General features: G+C 38.8%; 1 pseudogene; it reads right to left on the reverse strand.

The window, feature by feature from the left end:
- Positions 1-1,952: 1,952 nt before the first annotated feature.
- LOC131899734 (adenosylhomocysteinase-like) lies at positions 1,953-3,354 on the reverse strand (annotated as a pseudogene).
- Between the last annotated feature and the right edge of the window lie 18,149 nt (positions 3,355-21,503).

Here is a 21,503-nt window from a genome sequence, read left to right on the forward strand (position 1 = left end):
TGGGTCACCAATGAGGAAAACTTATCTCTTTAGGTCTGTGGGCTCTGGTGAACAGCCCAGCCAAAACTCAATTTTGTTTGCACAATTACATAATCTATTGAGGCATAATAAAATGAAACAGAACAAAATTCTGTACTCTAAGCTTGATCTAGTCCCCAGTTAAAACAATTGGAAAGTTGGATTAATTTGACAACTGTATGGTGTCAGTCCTGTCCAGCACCCACTACTAGATAAAGACCCGTAACTTATAAAAAATTCCCTGGTCATAATCATAGAAACTCCACAAGGCATTAGAGCATAATCAGATGTTATGAAGAGGACAAGAGAGAGATTCTCCACTTTATACCATGTCTCCAAATAAGAACAAGAATTGTAGTGAATATGTCTTCAACACCCACAACATCACTGAGAGAAGTCAGAGCCTGAACCCTGCAGAACTAATGAGCATCAGAACATGAAGGAAGCTGGATATTTGAGTGTGGTGTGGAAGTATATGCCTACAATCCCTGTTACTTGCAAGGGGTTTAGGACCTAGTATTCAAGGCTTGCCCGGGCAACATAGTAAATTTCAGACCACTGTAATCCATACAGTGAGACCTAATCTCAAAAAAGGAAAGAAAATACTAGAAAAGATTTGTTTATTGGCACATTATATATGCCTCGATAGTTCTTCAAAATCACTGATGTGAGGTTTTAAGGAGAACGGGAGTCCTGGAATTTGAGAAATGATAGAAATACGGAGGCTTCAACTAAGAAGCTACACTTCAACTGGAATGTAGTATTTTTTTTTCAAAGTACTCTTTGGTCCATCAGCAATTATAAAGCAAGTAATTTGGACTGATTTAGGTCACTGATCACAGGGAAAATGCCTACCTGCTTCAGGTTGTAAAAAACCTGCCTGCTAAAAACCTGACCAAGGTAGTTAGGATGGCTGTGGGGGAAAAGCACTGGGCCAACTGAAATCTTGGCATTATCAGAAATGAACAATGAGACTGGAAAGCTGTGTCTGAACTTCTCTTCCTCATTTGTGAAACAAGGAAAATGTACTAAGTCAGTAATTTTCAAATACTATTCTCTTCCTTCTAAAATTCCTAATGGGTGTTTAGAACTGCAGGTAATACAAAAGTCCTACCTACACTGGTTTTTCTTATACATATGTATGTATGATAAAGTGTAAAATATAAATTAGACATAGTAAAAAGTTAATAACAAAATTAATAATAAATAGAACAAGTATAGCAATAAATCTTAATAAAATTTATTTGAATGTGATCTATTTCTTAACAATATCTGGTTTTGGAAGCATACATTTTATTTATGTACCTTCCTATACCAATTTATCATTCTAAACACTGTAAATTAAGTAAATAAACAAGCAAATAAAGTATTCTCTTTGTGACATAGAGGTGATAGGAACTGTCAGATTACAAAATAGTAGCAGATCTTTGCCTATTTCTGTTTAGCTCACCTCTTCCAACCTCTGGCTGTCACTTCTCTTGCCCTTTTTTGGTTATTTTAACCTCTGTGTAATAGGGACTAAAAGTATCAATCCCAGTATTCTGAAAATTAAGAGAAGACTCAGCACAAAGTAACCAAGCTCTCTGAAACATTCAAACTCCAATAGCTCTTTTCCCTTTGACAGAGCTCTTTCTCAGGTCATAAGATGAGAAACCAGTGAATCTGTAAATCAACTCTTTGGTCTAAAGACCAATTAATGGTCTGAATAGACTAGTGCAGGGGCCTGTGAACATCATTAACCACTGCCACTCTATAGATCTCCAAGGCCCCTGAGCTCATAGTCACTGTGGCTGACTCCCTTGTACCTCCACCTTGACTGGGGCCTTTCAGTTCCTCTTGCCACACTTGGAACATTATGCAGGCTATCACAGAGGCCAGCAACTGAGTGACCATTCTCAGGGAGAGATATTGACAAAGCAATTGCAAAGTTGGTGCTATTTACTCTTGGAGAAGTAAGGTAGAGCCTGGTATAGAATGGAAGCTAGAAGGTGAAGGTTAGTTCTGGATCTCAGTAGGCAGTAGTGATCAGGCTTGAAGAGGCCATTACAGACATACTGAAGTACTGGGCTTGCTTCTCAGTCCACTTGATTAGCTTCACATTCATCCTACCCAGGCAAGCTTTAGCCACGGCCTCATTGAGCTTCCTAGGCAGGAAGTGAACCCCAACAAGTTATTTGTATGAATGGTTCCACAGCTCTCAATCTGTGCCATAACTTAGTGTGGCCCATGGCACAAACCAGTTTGACCATCCAGCCCTCAGTCAGGTGGATGATCTAGTGTTTATTCTTTAGGCATCAGTGGACCATCTCTGGCTTGATGTTCACCTTCAACATTATTCAACAAATGTTCAACAGTATCCTTGTTGAGACATTTCATATCAATTTCCAAATCCAAGTGTCCAGTATTTCACACAATGACATCATCCTTCATCTGTCCAAAGCGCTGTCCACAGTGAGTTCCAGGACAGCTGGGGTTACAGAGTGAGGTCCTGCCTCAAAAAACACAAAGTCCTGTCCTAGTATGATATCAAGACAGCCTAGGGTGGGGACAAATGTTTTTCTCCTTGCAAGCTTCATTCGTGGTGGTCACATCATTGTCTTCCGTTGAAGCCCTCCTGTAGTACATTGATAGGATCAATCTCATTAATGATGACTTGAGTCTCAAAGCCTTTCAAGACCTGTACCCAGACCTTGCCCACATTGCCATACCCTGAAACCACCACTATCTTTCCTTTTATCAAAAATCTATGGCCTGCTTAATGCCATCTATGAGGGACTCCAGGCATCCACAGAGGTTGGAAAACTTGCTATTGGTAATGAAATCATTGACATTGATGGCAGACAATTTTGGCCATCATCTTGTAGAGGCTGTAACCCTGATTCTTGTCTTCTCAGAGATGACTTGGATGCCTAACAGAAGCTGTGGGTACTTGATGTGACTGAGGTTGGTAAGGTCACCACCATCATCCAGAATCATGTTGGAGAGTCTGTCCTTTAAAATGTAGTATCTGCTCAATGTACCACAGGTTCTCTTTACCTGCTTCTCCTTTATAGTCATACACTGGAATGTCAGCCTTGGCTATCATGATCCTGAGTAGAGAAGATGTTGCATCTGGACCACCACAACTCAGAAATCAGGGCCACCAGTGTCTCAGTGATGACAACGCTTTCCACAATCATTTGCAGGTCGCTAATAGTGCAGCAGTGGCTTGGAGGTTGAGTATGTCTCCCTTATGCACATCTAATCTGGCATGACATTCTTGGCAATGTCCAGGACCTTTCACTCCCAGGCAAGCAGAATGGTCTCTTTGACTTTGTAAGGCAGTTTATCAGACATACTGGCAGTGCTTCCTATCAGATTGATGGATTCAGGAGAAGCAAGCTGGGTGGTGTGGGGCAGGCTCTTCAAATATATTATACTCTAGATCTCAGCAACATCAACATGTTTTTTTACTTTCCTTATTAAATCTGAAACTTTCTTACCCTTTCATTTAAATGAAGACCTTTATAACTTCTCTTTGATATTTTAAGATTGCTATTATCACTATACTTGTGCTTCTAGGATATAATTAAGTAAAATAAATGTTACTTGAACATGAACACTGATATTCCATGGCAGTTGATGTAATAGCCATGACTAATGGGCAAGCAGATTGTAGAGTATGGATATGCTGCACAAAGGAATGACACATGTCTTTCATGGAAAAGTGCTAGACTTTCTTCACATTACTCAGAATGGTATGGGATTTAAAACATAAACTATCTGTTTCTGAGATTTTCCATTTAGTTATTTTTGACTCTGATTAGCAGTAAATAACTGAAATTCCAGAAAGGAAACTTCAAATAAAGATGAATTCCTGTAGTATCACATGGAACATTCAACCCTATGGAGTACCTGAGCCCAGAAGGGTCTCATGGCCCTGGAACACCACCTCCCACCTCTTCCACAGCAATAAGTCTGCTCTTCTATATTTATGGGAGCTACTTCACTAGTTTTCTTTGAAGGATATTTTTAGCAGCGAAATAATGTTGGTGAGTGGTGTCAATCTGTATGCTGTGAATATGTATTGCTCTGATTGGTTGATAAATAAAGCTGTTTGGCCAACGGTAAGGCAGAATAAGGTTAGGTGGGACATTCTAACTGGAGAGATAGAGGAGAAGAAAAGAGAGCTGAGGAGATACTGCCAGCTGCCAGGGAACAGCATGTAATGGCACACAGGTATAGCCACAGAACACATGGCAACATGTAGATTAACAGAAATGGGTTGAGTTTAAGTGTAAGAGCTAGTCAGAAGAAAGTGTGAGCTAATGGGTGAGCATTTTTAATTAATATAAGCCTGTGTGTGTTTACTTGGGTCTGAGTGGCTGTGGACCCAGGCATGACACAGGAAAACATCCAACTACATAACCAGAAAAACTTGAACTACAATTGGTGCCAAAACATGGGGCAAGAGTTTACATCTAAAACCTGAGAAAGCTTTAAAAAAAAAAAGATTCTAAAATGAAGTGAAAAAACAGCTTCCTAGTTGTCTCTCTCAGGCCAGCCTCAGCCTGCAGGCTTGAGATACTCTATGGCAGGTTCATGGCATGTGGGCTTGACCTGCAGCATGGGAGGTTTCTGCTGCAGTATACAGAGGCATCTCCAAGCATCACATTACACTAAATGGTGGGTTTAGCCTTTGCTAGTACAGACCAAAAAAAAAAAAAAAAAAAAAGGTTTCTGGGTTACAAGATGCTTTGGTAGAAGTATAGACCCACTGTCTCCCAGAGTAAGTGGAAAGCATGGTTCCCAGAGCTGACAGTGAATTATCTCCACCATATTGAAAAGCTGAGATGGATGGAGTGTCAGCAGCCAAAGCTGCTGCTTCAGTACTAGCCACTGCAGTTTAAAGCAATAGATTCACAATAAGGCAGATTCAGATGGAATAAGACTCTAAATGGTTTATAGTGTATGTAAAAATGTATGTAAGCTTGAAAGAAAGAAGAAAATGAACATAGACAATTATATAAAGAAATGGAAAGTTTTAAAAAATAAAGTCTGTAAAGAGACAGTAAAAGCAGTATAAAAATAAGCCATCTAAAGATAGAAATCACACAGAGATTCTGAATTATATTATTTTTGGGATTTTTAGCTACAGAGAGACATTTGCTTGTAAAAGCTGCTGAGTTAAATCAATATGTATATTTTAAAGGTATCTCGATTTCAAAATTTATATCTAAGAATGTGTTGCTTTGGAAAAGAGGTTCTGCTTTTGTTTCCATGGAAGATGAGAATCCGTAGATTGCTTCAGGCTAATATGGTTTGACCAGCCAAGACTCCCTGAAAGGTCTCTGATGACACCATGGCCCAGATGATCCAACATCAAATACTTCAAGGAAGATAATGGGCACCGAAGACACTCTATATGGAGTTTATCTTCTTCATGGCAAAAGTTAGCCATTTGGGCAAGAATCTGTTCTTGCCTGGACTGCTTGACAAAATGTTATATAAACTGGACATGCAGGACCCATAGGAAGGTGACCACTGAACTTTGCAAGGTGAGATGGTCCTTCAGGTTCTTGCTTCACAGAGGAAACTGCCAAATATTCTACAGGACACAGGAAGAAGCATCTAAAAGACTCTAGGCCTACTGGCTGAAGATGGATGCCCCAACATTACAGAAGAACTTTGGATGATTATCCAGGCAGGCAGCTGTCTCTGTCATTTCCAGAATTTTGGAAGTTGCTTACAATGCATTTCCTGTTTACTTACGTAATATTATATCCTTCTGGTGTCTTTAATGTAGTTGAAGACTAGATAGTTATAATTTTCATTGGTTATGATAAAAGATAATTAGATATAAAACTTTAGACTCACAAATATAGGATAGATGAAATATTTTTCTTAATTTTACAAAATATAAATAGACTAGATATTGTAACTATAATTCTTGGCTTGATAGACGTAATTTTACTAGGTTAAAGTTAAAACCTTCCTTTTGTTTAGAAAGAAAAGGGGAAGTGATGGGGAATGTCTTTTTGTATGCTGTGAAAATATGTTGCTCTGGTTGGTTGATAAATAAAGCTGTTTGGCCAACGGTAAGGCAGAATAGGGTTAGCTGGGACATTCTAACTAGAAAGGAGGAAGGAGAAAGGCAGAACAGGGAAGATGCTGCCAGCTGTTACCATGAGAAGCAAGATGTAAAGATACCAGTAAGCCACGAGCCATGTGGCAAAGTATAGATTCATAGAAATTGGTTAATTTAAGATGTAAGATCTAGCAAGAAGCTCGAGCCAATAGGTCATATAGTTCATAATTAATATAAGCCTCTATGTATTCATTTGGGTCTGAGCAGCTGCAGGACCACAAGGCTGTGGGAGCCGGGTGGGCACAGGAAAACTTTCAGCTACATAATGTTGTACAATCACTTAACTAAACTAAAGTAGGAATTAACAAGAGAACATTATGCTTAAGCTGTACCGGCTGAACCATGTCAGCAAGACAGAAGGGTAATGATCTGTTAGCTGTTCCACTCTGAACTGTGTGAGAATCCACACAAAAGGGTACTCATGAAAGAAGTAAAGAGTTGTCTCATAACCAAGTCATTTTGGGCTGTGTGGGCAACAGGGAGGTGAAGCTAGGGAGATGAGGTGGCAGAGGAGGTAGTGAAAGGAATCAATGGAAGAAGACTACTAGATGTCTGAGGTAGGCTGAAGGCAAGTATGTGATACATAACTGGCACAGCACCAACCCATCTGCTTCCTCCCCTCCATGGAAGAATGTCTTGTTTCTGTAACCTGAACATTCATTCCTAGGTCTGAAAGCAGATTTACAAATATAAAATCCGTCATTATAATCATTATAGTGCTAAAATACTTAAAAGTTTGCAAACAACTCCCAAAGAGTCAAAGGCCTCTCTTAAATGAAAGTCTATTTGTCACATAACAAACTCATTTTTCACAGGGGTCCACACACTAAGGTCCCTGTAGAATGTTGTCTCTAGTTAGAGTTAGCTATCATCATGTGAGGAGAATTTGAAAATTGGCAAAATATTTTTCTAGTATGAGAAAGTAACATCTGTTTATCAGTTCAGATTCCTGAGATACCATTTGCTTTGTTCAATATTATTTTTCAATTCTGTCTGCTTCTAATAGAGACATAAATACTCGGTGCTGAAAACTGAATTCAGAGGATAATTACTGGATTAGTATTAAGTTGCAATTATAGTAATTTAATGATTTCAATTACTTTGACTTTCTCTTTGACAAGGATGACTGAAACAAATTGAAATTGGAACTGATAGGTCATGTAGAGGTAAGATTATTGGACAGCATTTTAGATGGAAATATTCAGTCCCAAATATGCCTCATTAGAATCACAGCCACAAAGTACTGCCAATCTTTCCTTATAGAAAGGAGGTTGGCACATCTTGTCTCAGTCAATAACATTCATTGTATTCTTCTAATTTCCAACAAAATGCTATGTAAGAAACAATTGATCATTATCCAATATAATAGTGTTTCAATAGCTGCTTCCAAGATGATAGATTGGATAATGCAATCCCAATTCAAACTCCAGCTTCTTTCAAGATTCAGAGAAAAAACATGTGCATTCTCTAGGTCTCCAAGACCCACCTCTTGCTCACAGTATGCTCTTCCTAAAATGCTTCCATGTGAAATATGTAAAGTTCTCCATCCATTTTTTACAATGTCCAAAAAAAACCCCACCCCCTCTCAAACAATAAAAGGAAAAACTCCCCCAATGCAGGAAAAACCATATTATTTAAAGAGGAAAAGAAAGTTATATTTTCAGCATTAGTAGAGTATCTCTGTTTACAGACCCACATGGCTTCCAGGGTTGCAATCAACTCTGACAAGGTTCTGAGCATTTCTAGGATCCAATTTTTCTCAATCAGGAATAATTTTGCTCTTAAGGGACACATTTTCCAATCTTTGGAGTTATTTTTTGTTTTTAAAACTTGGGAATGCTATAAAAATGTAGTACATACATAGAGGCTAAGGATGCTGTTAAGCATGGTACAGTCAGTGTACCATATGGCCACCATGACAAAGAATAATCCAGTCCAAAATGCCATTAGTGTTAAAGTTAAGGAGTCCCACCTAACCCAATTCAGGTTTGATACATCATTTGTCAATGATATTTAGCCGCACTAAATATAGAAGCCCATAATTCATTTCTTTGTGTTACATAGTTGAATCTAAAACTACAGCATGATAGAAGAGCAAAAGGTTAGCAGAGGCTGGTAAAGTAGGGCAACTTTAGATTTAACCTTAATGGAAGAGCTGTTATATACTAACTCCCCAGGAAACCTCTTTAATTTGAAGAACGATAATCTGTTAGAACTCTGTTCGTTTAAAGAAGCACAACCTGAGACCAATATAGCCATATGACCATGTTTTTCCAGATGAGTAAGTAACAAACTGGTGTTTATTACCAGAACTCTTTCCATCCAATGACATTTGAAAAACATAAGGTGGTATATGACTCATGGCCATCACACACAAAAGGAAATGACAAACCTGGAATTAAGATTCTACTTACCAATTTTGTGTTTTCTCCCTTGGCAAAAAATATTTGTTTGTTTGTTTGCTTGCTTGCTTGTTTGAGACTGGGGTCTTATTATGTAAGCCAGGCTGGCCTGGAACTTTCTATATAGAAAACTCAACCTCTACCTTACAATCTTATTGCCTTAGCTTCCCAAGTATTGAGTTTATGAGTATAAACCACCATACCTGCTTTCAGTGTGCTTTTGTATATAATAGTTTGTATATTGTCTTTGTTCAGAAGATGCCCCTAAGGCACCTAACACCACTTTGCCTTCATGGAAGGAAAGCAGATAATGCCCAGGATCCTTCTCAAACATGATCAGCCAACAACTCCAGGTTCTAAAAGGATGAAGGTCTATTGTTCAAGGCACAAGAATAGTTGAGAAATAACTTACTCCTCAGTTCTCCTTTAGGGTCAGTTTGAAGTACTCTCTGAAGCATCACTTGAAATGACACTCTGACTTGTCCTACTTCCCCAAGTCCCTCACCATCTTCCCTTGAGTGCATTTCCTTAAGAAATGACATATACACAAATCCTTTCTGGGTCAGCTTCGAGGCATTCCAATCCAATAGATAACTTTGACTTAGTTTGGTGGTTTATACTGATGGCCAGTTTGAGAGGGTCTAGAAATCACCCTGGAAACAAATCTCTGGGAATGTCTGGGAGGCATTTTTAAAGACTAGGTTAATTGTCAGACTGAATAAAAAGGAGAAAGTGAGCCAAGTACTAGCATTTATCACTCTTTGCTTCCTGAGTATGGATGCAATGCGAGCAGTGTCGTTATGGCCATGACATCATACCTTCCCTGTGTGTGACCTGAAACTGTAAGCCAAAGCAAACCCTTCCTTCCTGAAATTGATTTTGCCAGATATTTTGTCATATGTGGGAGTCCATGAAGGTTCTCTAGTGAGATCGGAGCTTGCTTTACACAGAAGGACTGCATTAGGGGATGGCTTAACCACGTGCATGGTCACCAGGTGTCTGGGATAGTCTGTACTTGGCTGTGCTGGGGGGAGGTCTTTTGTTCCATCCCTTGGCATTCCTTTAAAAGCCCTTTAGTAGAGACAGAAGGGGCTGGTGGGTTTTGACCCAGTCCCTCCTGAGGCTATCCTGTATTTTCTATCTGTCTCTCTCCTCTATATTTCTATCTACATATTCCTCATTTCTCCCTGCTCAAGAGGATGCTGGGGTGGAAAAAGAGAGGGACGGTCTCCCTCAGTCATACAAATGAGACAAGTAATTAATACATTTGGGAACCAAGATGTTAGGATGATTAACAGAAGAAAAGGGCATTTAATTGGACTTTGGAAGAAGCTATTGAATGAATAAATCTTCAAAATTAGGATGTAAACAAAGTGATAGAACTAAGAAGTTGGCCTTTAAGATAATGGTTGGAACCCGAGTCTCTCTCTCTCTCTCTCTCTCTCTCTCTCTCTCTCTCTCTCTCTCTCTCTCTCTCTCTCTCTCTTGTGTGTGTGTGTGTGTGTCTTGGCTACTTTATTTTTGCTATAAAGAGATATTATGACCAAGGCAACTTATAGAAGAGTTTTGGGGGGGGTTGCTTACAGTTTCAGGGTCTGAGTCCATGACCATTATGTCAAGGAGCATGGTAGCAAGCAGGCAGGCATAGTGCTGGAACAGTAGCTGAGAGCTTACATGTTCAGATAACAACCATGAGACAGAAAGAAAGCCAACTAGCATGACACTCCAAGTGACATACCTCCTCTGACAAAGCTACACCTCCTAATCCTTTGCAAACAGTTCCACCAACTAGGAACAAAACATATACAAACATATGAGCCTGTGGGGACCATTCTCATTCAAACCTCCACATTGATCCTCTCTCCCTGCATCTCTCTGTGCAAATATATATTATTATTATTATTATTATTATTATTATTATTATTATTATTATTCCAGTCTTTCCATGTACTTGAAATCCTCCTGCTTCAGCTTCTTGAGAAATGGGATTACAAGAACATACTAGCCTGCCCAGCTGTGGAGCTAGGGGCTTTTCTCTTGCTAGTAGGAATGAGGGTCTTATAATGGTGCCACACAGTATCAGCTAGCTTGTCCTTCAACTTTCTGCTATATGAGGGTTAATTATGAAGACCTCCACTAGAAACAAAATCCTAGTACCTTGATCATGAACTTCCCAGCCTTCAGGCCTGTGAGAAAATAAATTTCTGTTATTTATATATGTCTCAGTCTTGTGTATTTTGTTACACCAGCACAAAACAAACTAAATCAATTGATTGGGAAGACTTGGAAAGATTTAGAAGGAAGAGGGGCATCAATGACAGTGACAAGTAAGGTCAGAGAAATAGGGTGTACTCAGGGTAAGCCTAACTAAGGAGTGTTGATATATTCTATGAGCAATAAGAATTATTAATGATTTTTTCAGTAAAGGAGAACATTCTTCATGAAGTTGAATCAGCTGCATTACATTAATAAACCTTACCTGATATTAAACATAATTTATTGGACATTTTCCAAGTCCATTACTTAGTAATGGGGGACTTGCAAGTACAGCACAGTGTAATAGAAGAAAATGAAAAATTCTTAGGTGTTGATTACTTTCTGCATACAAAAGAGTTTTTGTGCTTTAGAAATACAAGAATAGATCAAATGACTGTGAACTGAGATTACAGTCAACCATAAAAAGGATTCTTGCTTCCTGGTGGCTAGGGCCACTTATTTTATAAAAAAAAAATTTGTTTCTGTAACAAGCTAATTTTTAAGCATGAAACAAAACTACTTAATATCTCAGAAAAAATATCTTTTGCTTTATTATTAAATATTTTCTATGACTTCTTAGCATGTATCTTAGTTAGGATTTCTATTGCTGCGAAGAGACATCATGACCCTGGCAACTCTTATCAAGGAAAACATTTAATTGAGATGGCTTACAGTTCAGAGGTTTTAGTCCGTTATCATCATGGTGGAACATGGTGGCATGCAGGCAGACATGGTGCTGGAGAGGTACCTGAGAGTCCTACATCTTGCAGGCAGTAGGAAGTGAACTGAGTGTTCACACTGAGTCAAACTTGAGCAAAGGAGACCTCAAAGCCCTCTCCAACAGTGACATGCTTCCTCCAACAAAACCACATCTACTCCAACAAGGCTACACCTCCCATTAGTGCCACTCTCTTTGGGGGACATTTTCTTTCAAACCACCACACCATGTACTGACAACTAAATAAATTGTTTAAAAGTTTATAGTAAACTTAAATATTGTCCTAAGTTTCTTCTCTAGTTGTTTTGGTAAAATACCCCGACAAAAGCAACTTAGAAAAAGAAGGGCTTATTTTAGCTCACAACTAGAGGTTGCAGTCCATCATTATGGACAAGTCAAGTTATTAGGAGCTAGTCACATTCAGAGCACAAAGTGAGAATAAACAGATGCAGAACTCCTTGTTCTCAGCATCCTGTCTATAGTTTCACAACTAAACGAGGATCCCCTGCCTAAGGAATGGTACATCCCACAATAGGCTGTTTCTTCCCACAACAATTAAGATAATCAAAACAATCTCCCACAGACATGCACACAGGACAACCTGATCTAAGCAGTATCAAATTGAAACTCTGTTCCTAGGTGATACTAAAATGTAATCATCAGAAACACCAAAACAGTTTTATGGTTTTTGCCTCCATTATATATGTATATGTAATTAGAAAGGAGTTTCCTACAATGTTAAATCATAGTTTAAGCCCTAAAAAGCAAGTTATTAATGACAGTCAATTAGAAATTCTGTTGATTTTTTTAATTGTTTAAAGTGTTCCAAAAGAAATTATCTTAAAAAAGAACATAGAAGGTTTGGTCTATATTTAATGGATACTATTGTAATTCAACTTTAAACTGTCAATACATTTTTATTTTAAAGAGCTATATAATAATTTTACTTTTCAGGCCAAAGGAATCATTGAAATTATTCATCAATGTATTGACTTTCTATACAAAAGCAATCATAGATAGTATATAAACTAATGAGTATGCTATGTCCAAATCAAACTTTATGGACACTAATGTCTGGTTTTCATCGGATTATTACTCAACACTAATTATTTTTTATTTCTAAAATTGTTTACAAGAATAAAAAGAGTTCTTATGTCACACATATAGCATACAAAACAGATAGCAAGAAGCATATGACTTGAGAATCTGGTGTCTAAAAGGGCTAAATCATAGTTTATGGATGCAAATAATTTATTTGAGAAGTGGAACAAGGAAGGAGGAGAAAGTAAAGAAGCCTGAGATAGAGGAAGGCATGGTGTATAGAGAAGAGATAACAGAAGAGAAAGAGAAAGAGGAAAAGGGAGAGTACAGGGAAAAGACACTAACTAGTACGTTACTTGAGTAGGAGAAACTAGTAGCATGGTCTCTGAGATGTGCTTCTGAAGGATGAGAGGCTAGTGTCATTACATATCAAGTATAGTCCCCTTCCTTCAGGTGTCCCTAGAGTTGCTTACAGATCACAATCTGACTAGTCCAACAATGGCTGTATCCCAATGTAAAGTCCAAGAATCCAGTAGTTGTTCAGTCCACAAGGCTGGATGTTTCAGCTTGTCTTCAATATATGGTGGAATCCTGAAAAAGTAGGCTGTTATACCAGTGAAGAAATGAACTTGCCAGCCATGGTGAGGCAAAGCAGGTGAAAAGCAAAGACCTTCCTTCTTCCATGTCCTTTATATAGGCTGCCACCAGAAGGTGTGGCCCAGATTAAAGATGGATCTTCCCATTTAAACAGATCTGGACTTAGAGTGGATCTTCTTACTTCCAATTATTCCATCAAGAAAAATCCCTTGGAGGCAGAGCCAGGCAGATCTTTGTGAGTTCACAGCCAGCCTGGTCTACAGAGCGAGATCTAGGACAGGCACCAAAACTACACAGAGAAACCCTGTCTCGGGGAAAAAAAAAGAAAAGAAAAATCTCTCACAGATGTACTCAGCTCACAGATGTACTCAGCTGCTTGGGTTTTAGTTAATTCCAAATGTAGTCAAATTGACAACCAAGAATAGCTATCATACCTACCTATAAGTAATTAAAACTCCATATATATTGAGAAAACACTAAAGCATAAAAGTGAAACGTAGTTGTCACAGTTTGAATAGGAATGACCTCCATATGCTCATATATGTCAATATTTGGTCATTAAGGAGTGGAACTACTCGACATGGATTACCAGGTGTGGCCTTGTTAGTGGAAATATGTCACTGGGGATAGCCTTTGGGGTTTCAAAAGCCCAAACCAGGCCAGTGTCTCTCTCTTCCTGCTACCTTCTTCCTCTACATCCTAATGTAGAACTCTCAGTTTCTCCAGGACCATGTCTGCCTGTGTGCTGCCAACCTCCTCACCATGACAATAATGGACTAAACTTCTGAAATTGTAAGCAAGCCCTAATTAAATTAAATTCTTTCTTTTTATAAGTTGTCATGGTCTTAGTGTCTCTTCACAGCGATAGAACACTAGCTAAGGAAGAAGTACAAAACCTCAAGATGGAATGCTGCTGGTCAGCCTGGGGACTTTCCACAAAAGAGCCCTTAACAAGCACAGACAGACCAAGGCAATGTACTACAGGGAACAAAGAATGGATGGCATAGCTGACAATAATCCTCAGTTTATGATATTCTATTTCCTGGGAGTCTAAACTCACAAATGTGAGGGGATTCATATTTTGAAAACTGTGTTGCTTACAGTCTAAACATTCAGGAGAAAGCCAATATCCTAAGGGGCTTTAACCAACTGGCCACATATCAGGAAGAAAATGTTGGTCATGAATCAAAAAACAAACCCCTAAAATCAAAACTTGCACCTACCAGTCTGAGTGGACCAATACAGAATGCTCTTGAGAAGTTACTAAGTATAAATGAGTATGGTTTTAAAGTGAGATTACCAAATGAGATCTTACTGAAGAAAGAGAACTCTTCCTCAATAGGAGATATCACAAACAAAGCAGTAGGAAATGAACAGTGAATGACTGCTAATTTTTTGCCCATGCTTATTAACTTTTATAGTAAAACAGCACTCATCAAACCTTTAGATATACTCTTGAGACATTCCATCAAAGAGAAATCTTGAACCAATGGCTATTTCTGACTGGATTTTAGCCCTTGAAATGACACTGGAGTCTCTTAAACTATGGTCAGTATAAGTAAATTTTTGGGCCCTGGACTGGTTCAGTGGTATGGTGGTTTGAATGAGGACTGTTCCCCATAGGCTCACGTATTTGAACACTTGGTTCCCAGTTGGTGGTGCAATGTTTGGGGAAGCTTATGAGGTGTGACCTTGCTGGAGGGAGGACATCACTGGGGGCAAGCTTTGAGATTGTATAGTCTTGGCCTACTCCCAACTTGCTTTCTCTTTGTATCATGTTTGTGGTTGAGGTTGAAGTCAGCTTCCTGCTCTGGTCACTATGGCTGCTGCTATGCCTCCTCACCAAGATGTCCTTCTGGAATCCTAAACCCAAATAAGCACTCGATTCTCTAATTTCCCTGGGCTATTACGTTTTATCACCACAACAGAAAAGTAAATAATACCAAAACTGATACCAGGGAGTGGGGTATTGGCTGTGAAGAAGCCGACCACGCTGATTTTGAAGGAATGTGGAAGACTTGGGAACTTTGGATTAAAAACAGTTGAACACTGTAAGCAGAGCATGAAGGGCTATTATAGTAGGAGTCTGGAAGGTGACAGCGCTGACAGCAATGTGGAAAGTAGCAGTCTCAGAGGGAAACAATACTAGTAACTGGGTTATAGGCCACTCTTGGTATATTTTGACCAAAAAAAAAAAAAAAAAAAAAAGGCTGCTTCTCATTCATGCCCCAAGAACTGGACTGGACTGAGGTTAAATGAAAAGGTAATACACTACCTTCTTTATGGAGGAAATTTCAAGTCAGCATAACATGGACCCTGTGGTAAGGTTATTATTGATAATGCTTATGCAAGTTTACACTGAAAAGAAGCTGAGAAACCTAAAATGTATGGTTTGGAGAAAAAAGGAGCACTAGGAAATTTAACGCTGCAGCCAAGGTCTGTGCTTCAAGACAGGCTGTACATGTTAAAAAGGTTAGTTAATGAGAGGCCTCCTGCTCTGCACTGGAACAGGGGAAGGGTGCCCTCAATATAAGACCCTACACAGCTTAACTTCCAACCTGTGAAAAGGGAACCTAAAGAGTTATCTGTCCCTACAAAGCAACTGAATAAAAAAGCTGCTGTTCCTATGATTCAAGGTGGGGCAGGATCCATCCCAATTTGGCAGGTGAATCTGGCAGTGTCTTCCATGTAGCCCTCGCTTTAGAGGCATGGAGGATACAAGAGCCAAGGGGTCATGGATTCTTCCTCCATGGTTTAAGAAAGCCACTGAGGCCACACAGTGTGTGCTGGGGCGTCCTGGCATAATGGCCTCAAGGAGACAGGAAGTACTAAGAGGCCACTGCAGGAAGCAGTGAGAATGAAGCCTTATTTGCATTTCTAGCAAGCTCCTGGGGATTATCCATACGGCTAATTGGGGGTCATACTTAAAGTATGAAGGAAAGAAAGAAAGGAAGGAAAATGCAGTAAACTTCATGATCCCTGTCTAGTATATAAGCACCCTGTAGTTGAAACTGGGCAGAGCTCCAATCACTGTGTTGTGTGTATGTCTGCTCCTGGTGGCAATGAAAAACTTAGGTATGATGAAAAAAAAAAAAAAAACCTCATATGCTTAAATGTTTCACCTCAAGGCACAGATCAAAATCAAAGATTTTTCTGTAATCATGCCTTTTAAAAAATGCTTCTCTCCTATAGCAACATGAATGGTGTATCAAAACTCTAATTCGGGCTTTGAGTCTGATCAAACCTGAATTTGCTTGCAGAATTACACTATCAGCTGAATTCATGGCACTTTCCAGGTGTTTGACATGAGGGAAGGCAGGTGACCCTGACAGAGTGCAATCACAATATTTGAAGCATTCTTACTGTTCCTATAAGTTTCCAGATCCGTTTGAAAGCACCTCCCATGGAATTCCGTGGCACTGCAAAGTAGATGTCCTTTCTTTGCTTTAAGGAAATTATTTCCTGTTGTGCCTTGGTGTAGAGCAAAGTTAGTGATTCATATCCTACCAATTATTACCACTAGGCTAATTGCCATAATCAGAGCCTAGTTTACTATGGGAAAAGACTGAATAAGAAATCAAACTAGGGCACTGAAGGCTCATACAAAAGAAGAACTATCAGAATTCATTAAATTATGTGGGCAAATGCTAAGTGTATACTTTTGGGGAAAGAGTGAACAAGCTAACACAAAAGGATTACTATATAAAAGAAGATAAGAAAAAATTACAAAAAAAAACATGTATTCTAGGAATGTTTGAGCATAACTATAGGAAAATACATCCTAGAGCACTGTCACACTTGTCGGTATTACCATGAATTCCACAGCTATAATGGCAGGCGACACAAACATGCTGAGCTGGCAAACATGTCTGTATCAGTATTAGTTTTCCACTGTTACTGCAACAAGTTACAAAAACCCTGTGGCTCTATAAAAACAATGTGACCCTATGCTCTAGCATTGCGGAAAGCCAGAAGGCTGCAATAGATTTCACTGAACTGGAATGGAGGCAGAGGCAGGACTGTGATGCTTCAAGAGACTCCCTTGCTTCCCTGCCCTCCCCCCCCCCCGATTTCCTCAGTTCTTGCCCCTTTCCCCATCCTTAAAATCAGCATTCATATCACTCTAGCATGTTTTTCTGTACTCACATCTCCAACTCTCCAACCTCCTTATTAAGATCCTGGTGATGACTGTGGGTCCCAAAAAATAATCCAAGATAATCTCACAATCCTTAATTTAATCACATCATCAAAGTCCCTTTTTCCATGTAAGTCAGCATCATAATCACGGATCCCGGAGATTAAGATTATAATTAACTGTTGAGGTTTCTGACCTTACACAGTCTATCAAGAATAGATTACTCTTTTCTCTGAAATTTTTGACCTCTACTTACAACATCTGCTATAGAAATTCTGCCATTTTCCTAGACATAGGGAACGTCATCAATTTCTTTTGTAAACCATCCCAGCTATATTGGCATTTTATTCTTGGATCTTTACCAAGGGTTTAAAGCTTTCATCATAAAACCAATACTCCTAAATCAATATATTCCTCTTGATGCGATCTTTTGGTTTTTACCACCTTTGTCTATCCAGTACCCTAAATCCAAAAGCACAGATCTCTTCTAGAGTCTGACAGAATTTCTTGGCTAGATATGGCAGCAGCTTTGAGACATGATTCTCTTTGAGACATATCCTGCTTTTCCCTTGGAAAGCCACTGTTTCTCTGGCAGGCTTTGTCTGCTACAGGAGATAACAGTGCACCATTACAGTTTGGATAAACCTGTGGCTACATCATGTCATAGACTATTTGACCTCTACCTTCCTAGTGAAGAGGTCCTGATTGGCAACAAGATGGTGGGTGTGGTTATTTGTATGTGAAATGTCCTCCACAAGATCATGTGTTTGAATACTTGATCTCCATCTGGTGATATTGTTCTAGGAGACTGTGGAAACTTTAGGAGGTGGAGTCTCACTGGAGGAATTTGGTCACTATGAGTTGGTATTGAAGTTTATAGTCCAGCCCAAATTCTTGTCCTAATTCTGCTTCCTATTCTGCCCAAATCTTGGCAAGAAGCCTTCTGCTGCTTCCTCTACAGCAGAGACCTGTTCTTTCCACCACACCTCCTATGCCCTGAACTAACCCTTCCTCCCTTGAGGTATCACTTGCCCATTATTTGGTCACAACTTTGAGAAAAGTTACAGATGTGGTAGATTATCCCATTTTAGGACATGTTTCTCCACAGCACTCCTGGCATACAACCTCTTGGTTGTGGGAGTACTCTTAGAGAAATATGTAAGGAATCCATGTCTGGAAACAATAAGAAGTTCACTGCAACAGTCTTAAAGCAATGGCTTCAGCTGAGCCGAGGTAGAGAGCTCTGAAACTCACATTGCACTCTAAGTTGTCTTATATTGAGCCAAAGGGGCTGAGGTCTTCATATACAACAACTTAAGTGATATAAGTGTAAATGATATAGGGATGTGACATACCGTGTCAGCCAAGAGTAGTTTCAAAAACAAAAAGAAAACAAACAAACAAATAAAAACTTGCCAAGAGCTTCCAGCTGCTAGCACAAAGTTGATGGAGAGGCTGGTGTTTCAATCTGGAAGAGAAACCTTCATGACCCATACAGCAGAATTTACAACTAACATGATGGAAATACCATGAAGAAGTACCTTGCTCCAGCACTTTGGATGTGTAGCCTTTTCCTGATCTCCATTTTGGTGTATGACATCTTGGATCCTTACCTAAAGGTGGTGAGGTCTGGCCCTTCTTCTTACCATCTATGACCAAGAATAGAATGTGACAAATGAAAAAAAACTTCTGAAAAGGAAATAACAATTTTTTTGTTTTACTGAAAATAGCTTTTTTCCCTCACATAATATATCCTGATTATGGTTTCCTCTCCCTCTACTCTTTCCTAGTTTCTTCTTAACCTGCCTCCACCCCTATCCAGATCCACCCCCTTTCTCTCACTAGAAAGCAAACAGGCTTCTAAGTGATAATGATATGATATGATATGAAATGATATGATATGATATGATAAACCAAAACTTAATGTGTCAAAATAGGACAAAGCAAACAAAAGGAAAAGAGCCCAACAAAAGGCACATGAAACATAAACACAGAGACCCACTCATTTACACACTTAGAAATTCCTGGATTAGGAATGGGGACATGTGTCCACTTCTTACATCCCTAGGACCCCACCTAGTGCAGGCACATGCTATTTTTAAACCCCTATTTGTGCTATTGCATATTCTACTTAGTCTTTCTTTTGTTCTGACAGGTAAAGAAGGTGAAGAAAACTACCTAAAAGGAAGCTTTCTGTGTCACTGATGAGTAGGCAAAAGGTAGGTTGGACTAAAATGCTCTAAACAATAGCAGCAACAAAATTTCTAAATGGTCTCCTTTGCTATTTTGAAGTTCATTTCAACCAGAAGACACTGTAGTGTCAGCTTTGTCCTTGCTGCCACAGCCACAGTGCCAAGTTCTCCTGGCTTTTAACTGGATGGATTTGTCAAAAATCTAATAACATATTTAATAGGCCACTGAATCAGAGTCCAGTAAGTCAAATGATGTGAGCTATCAGCACACAAAAGTGTGCCAGTGAAGAAAATGGGTCAAAGGCAAAATAGAGATCAGGACTTTGAGGAAAGTCAAGTTTTGTTCCTGTCTTTGGAGAACAAGCCATTAGAGAACCCAGATGAATAGATATAATAAGTGGGGAGACCTCCATTTTCCTCAGAATGTAAAGTCTTTTCTCATTAGTGATCTTAAAGCCTCATTCTGTGCTTGTCATGTCTATGAAAAGACGTTTAAAACACACTGAAACAGAAAAAGATACAAATAAGTGAAATAAGCCAAGCAAAGAAAGACAAGTGCCACACTGATGAGGTTGTATGAACTCTAAATAAGTCAGACTCAGAAACGGAGAGGATAGTGGTTACCAAGAAGAGGGAGATGAAGAGGGGTCAGGAGAAAAATAAGACAATGAGCAAATGGTCCAATGTTTCAGCTTGTCAGGAAGAATAAGATGAACTGATCCGTTGCATAAAATGGTGACAACAGGTAACATACAACATATTTTGAAGCTGCCAAAGAGTATACTTTAAATGTTTTCACCATAAATAATTAATACTGTGTTATTTAGCTAAATCTTGTATTTCTAGGATATATACAAATAATCAAAACATCACATTACACCCATAAAACAATATAATTATTACTTTTTAATACATAAAAAGAAAAATCATCTAAATCAGTGGTTCTCAACCTGTGGGTCTCAACCCCTTTGAGGATCACATATCAGATAGCCTGCATATCCTGTGTTTACATTGCAATTCATAACAGTAGCAAAATGACAGTTGTGAAGTAGCAACAAAAATAATTTTATGGGTGGAGTCACCACAACATGATGAACTGTATTAAAGGGCTGCAGCATTAGGAAGGTTGGGAACCATTGGTCTAAATCTATATTATAAATCAAAATTTAAAAGCATGCCAGTTTTCTAATTGCAAATGGTTTTCTTCTTTTGGCAATTTCATGAAAGTATACGATATCGGTTTTGACACTTTCATATAATATATTTTGATTGAAGTCACCTATTCTTCTCTCTCATCTCCCTTTACCTCCTGCTGACCTCCTTCTTTCCAAGTAGTTTCCATCCTACTTTCATGTCTTTTCATTAATGAACTCAGTATAATTAACAGAAAGGAAAAGATGAATAAAACTTTACATGAGAAACCAAGATGTGGGCCTTTAGTTCAAAATGAAGTACTAACCAAGTATGCTCCCAAATTCTACATATGCTCTCTATACTCCCACATCTAATTAGGAGGACAAAAAAATAAAAAAAAAACATGACAAGACAAAAAGAGTAATAAAACAATGTTTATTTTAAAAAATACTAGAAAATTAACAAACCTTAGAAAACCAAGATCTAGTAAGAGAACAACAGAAACAGAATTGGAGAGGTGTATGCTTAAAATGAAACAACAATGTATGCTGGCAATAATAGGTAGAAAGAAAAGATGACATATGAGCACAGTGTATTCAACGGAAGTCCTGAATGAAGTCATTGAGCAGGAACTACATTCTCTGTAGTTGGGCATATGGTCCATATGTCAGATTGCCAGTATTACAGTAAAGATATAACCAAGAAAATTGGGTGACCTATTTGTTACTAGAGGAATGACAAGACAAAAGAAACTAGATATGAGGTTGATTATTAGAACCCAAATATTTGTAGGAGGAGCCCCAAAATAATGAGACCCAGCCTCTGAGGGCAAGGCACTGCCCAGCTTGTACAAGAATTTCTAAGAAACTCAATGAAGCCAGTT

Source organism: Peromyscus eremicus, chromosome X, assembly GCF_949786415.1.
Source record: "Peromyscus eremicus chromosome X, PerEre_H2_v1, whole genome shotgun sequence".
Classification (NCBI taxonomy): Eukaryota; Metazoa; Chordata; class Mammalia; order Rodentia; family Cricetidae; genus Peromyscus; species Peromyscus eremicus.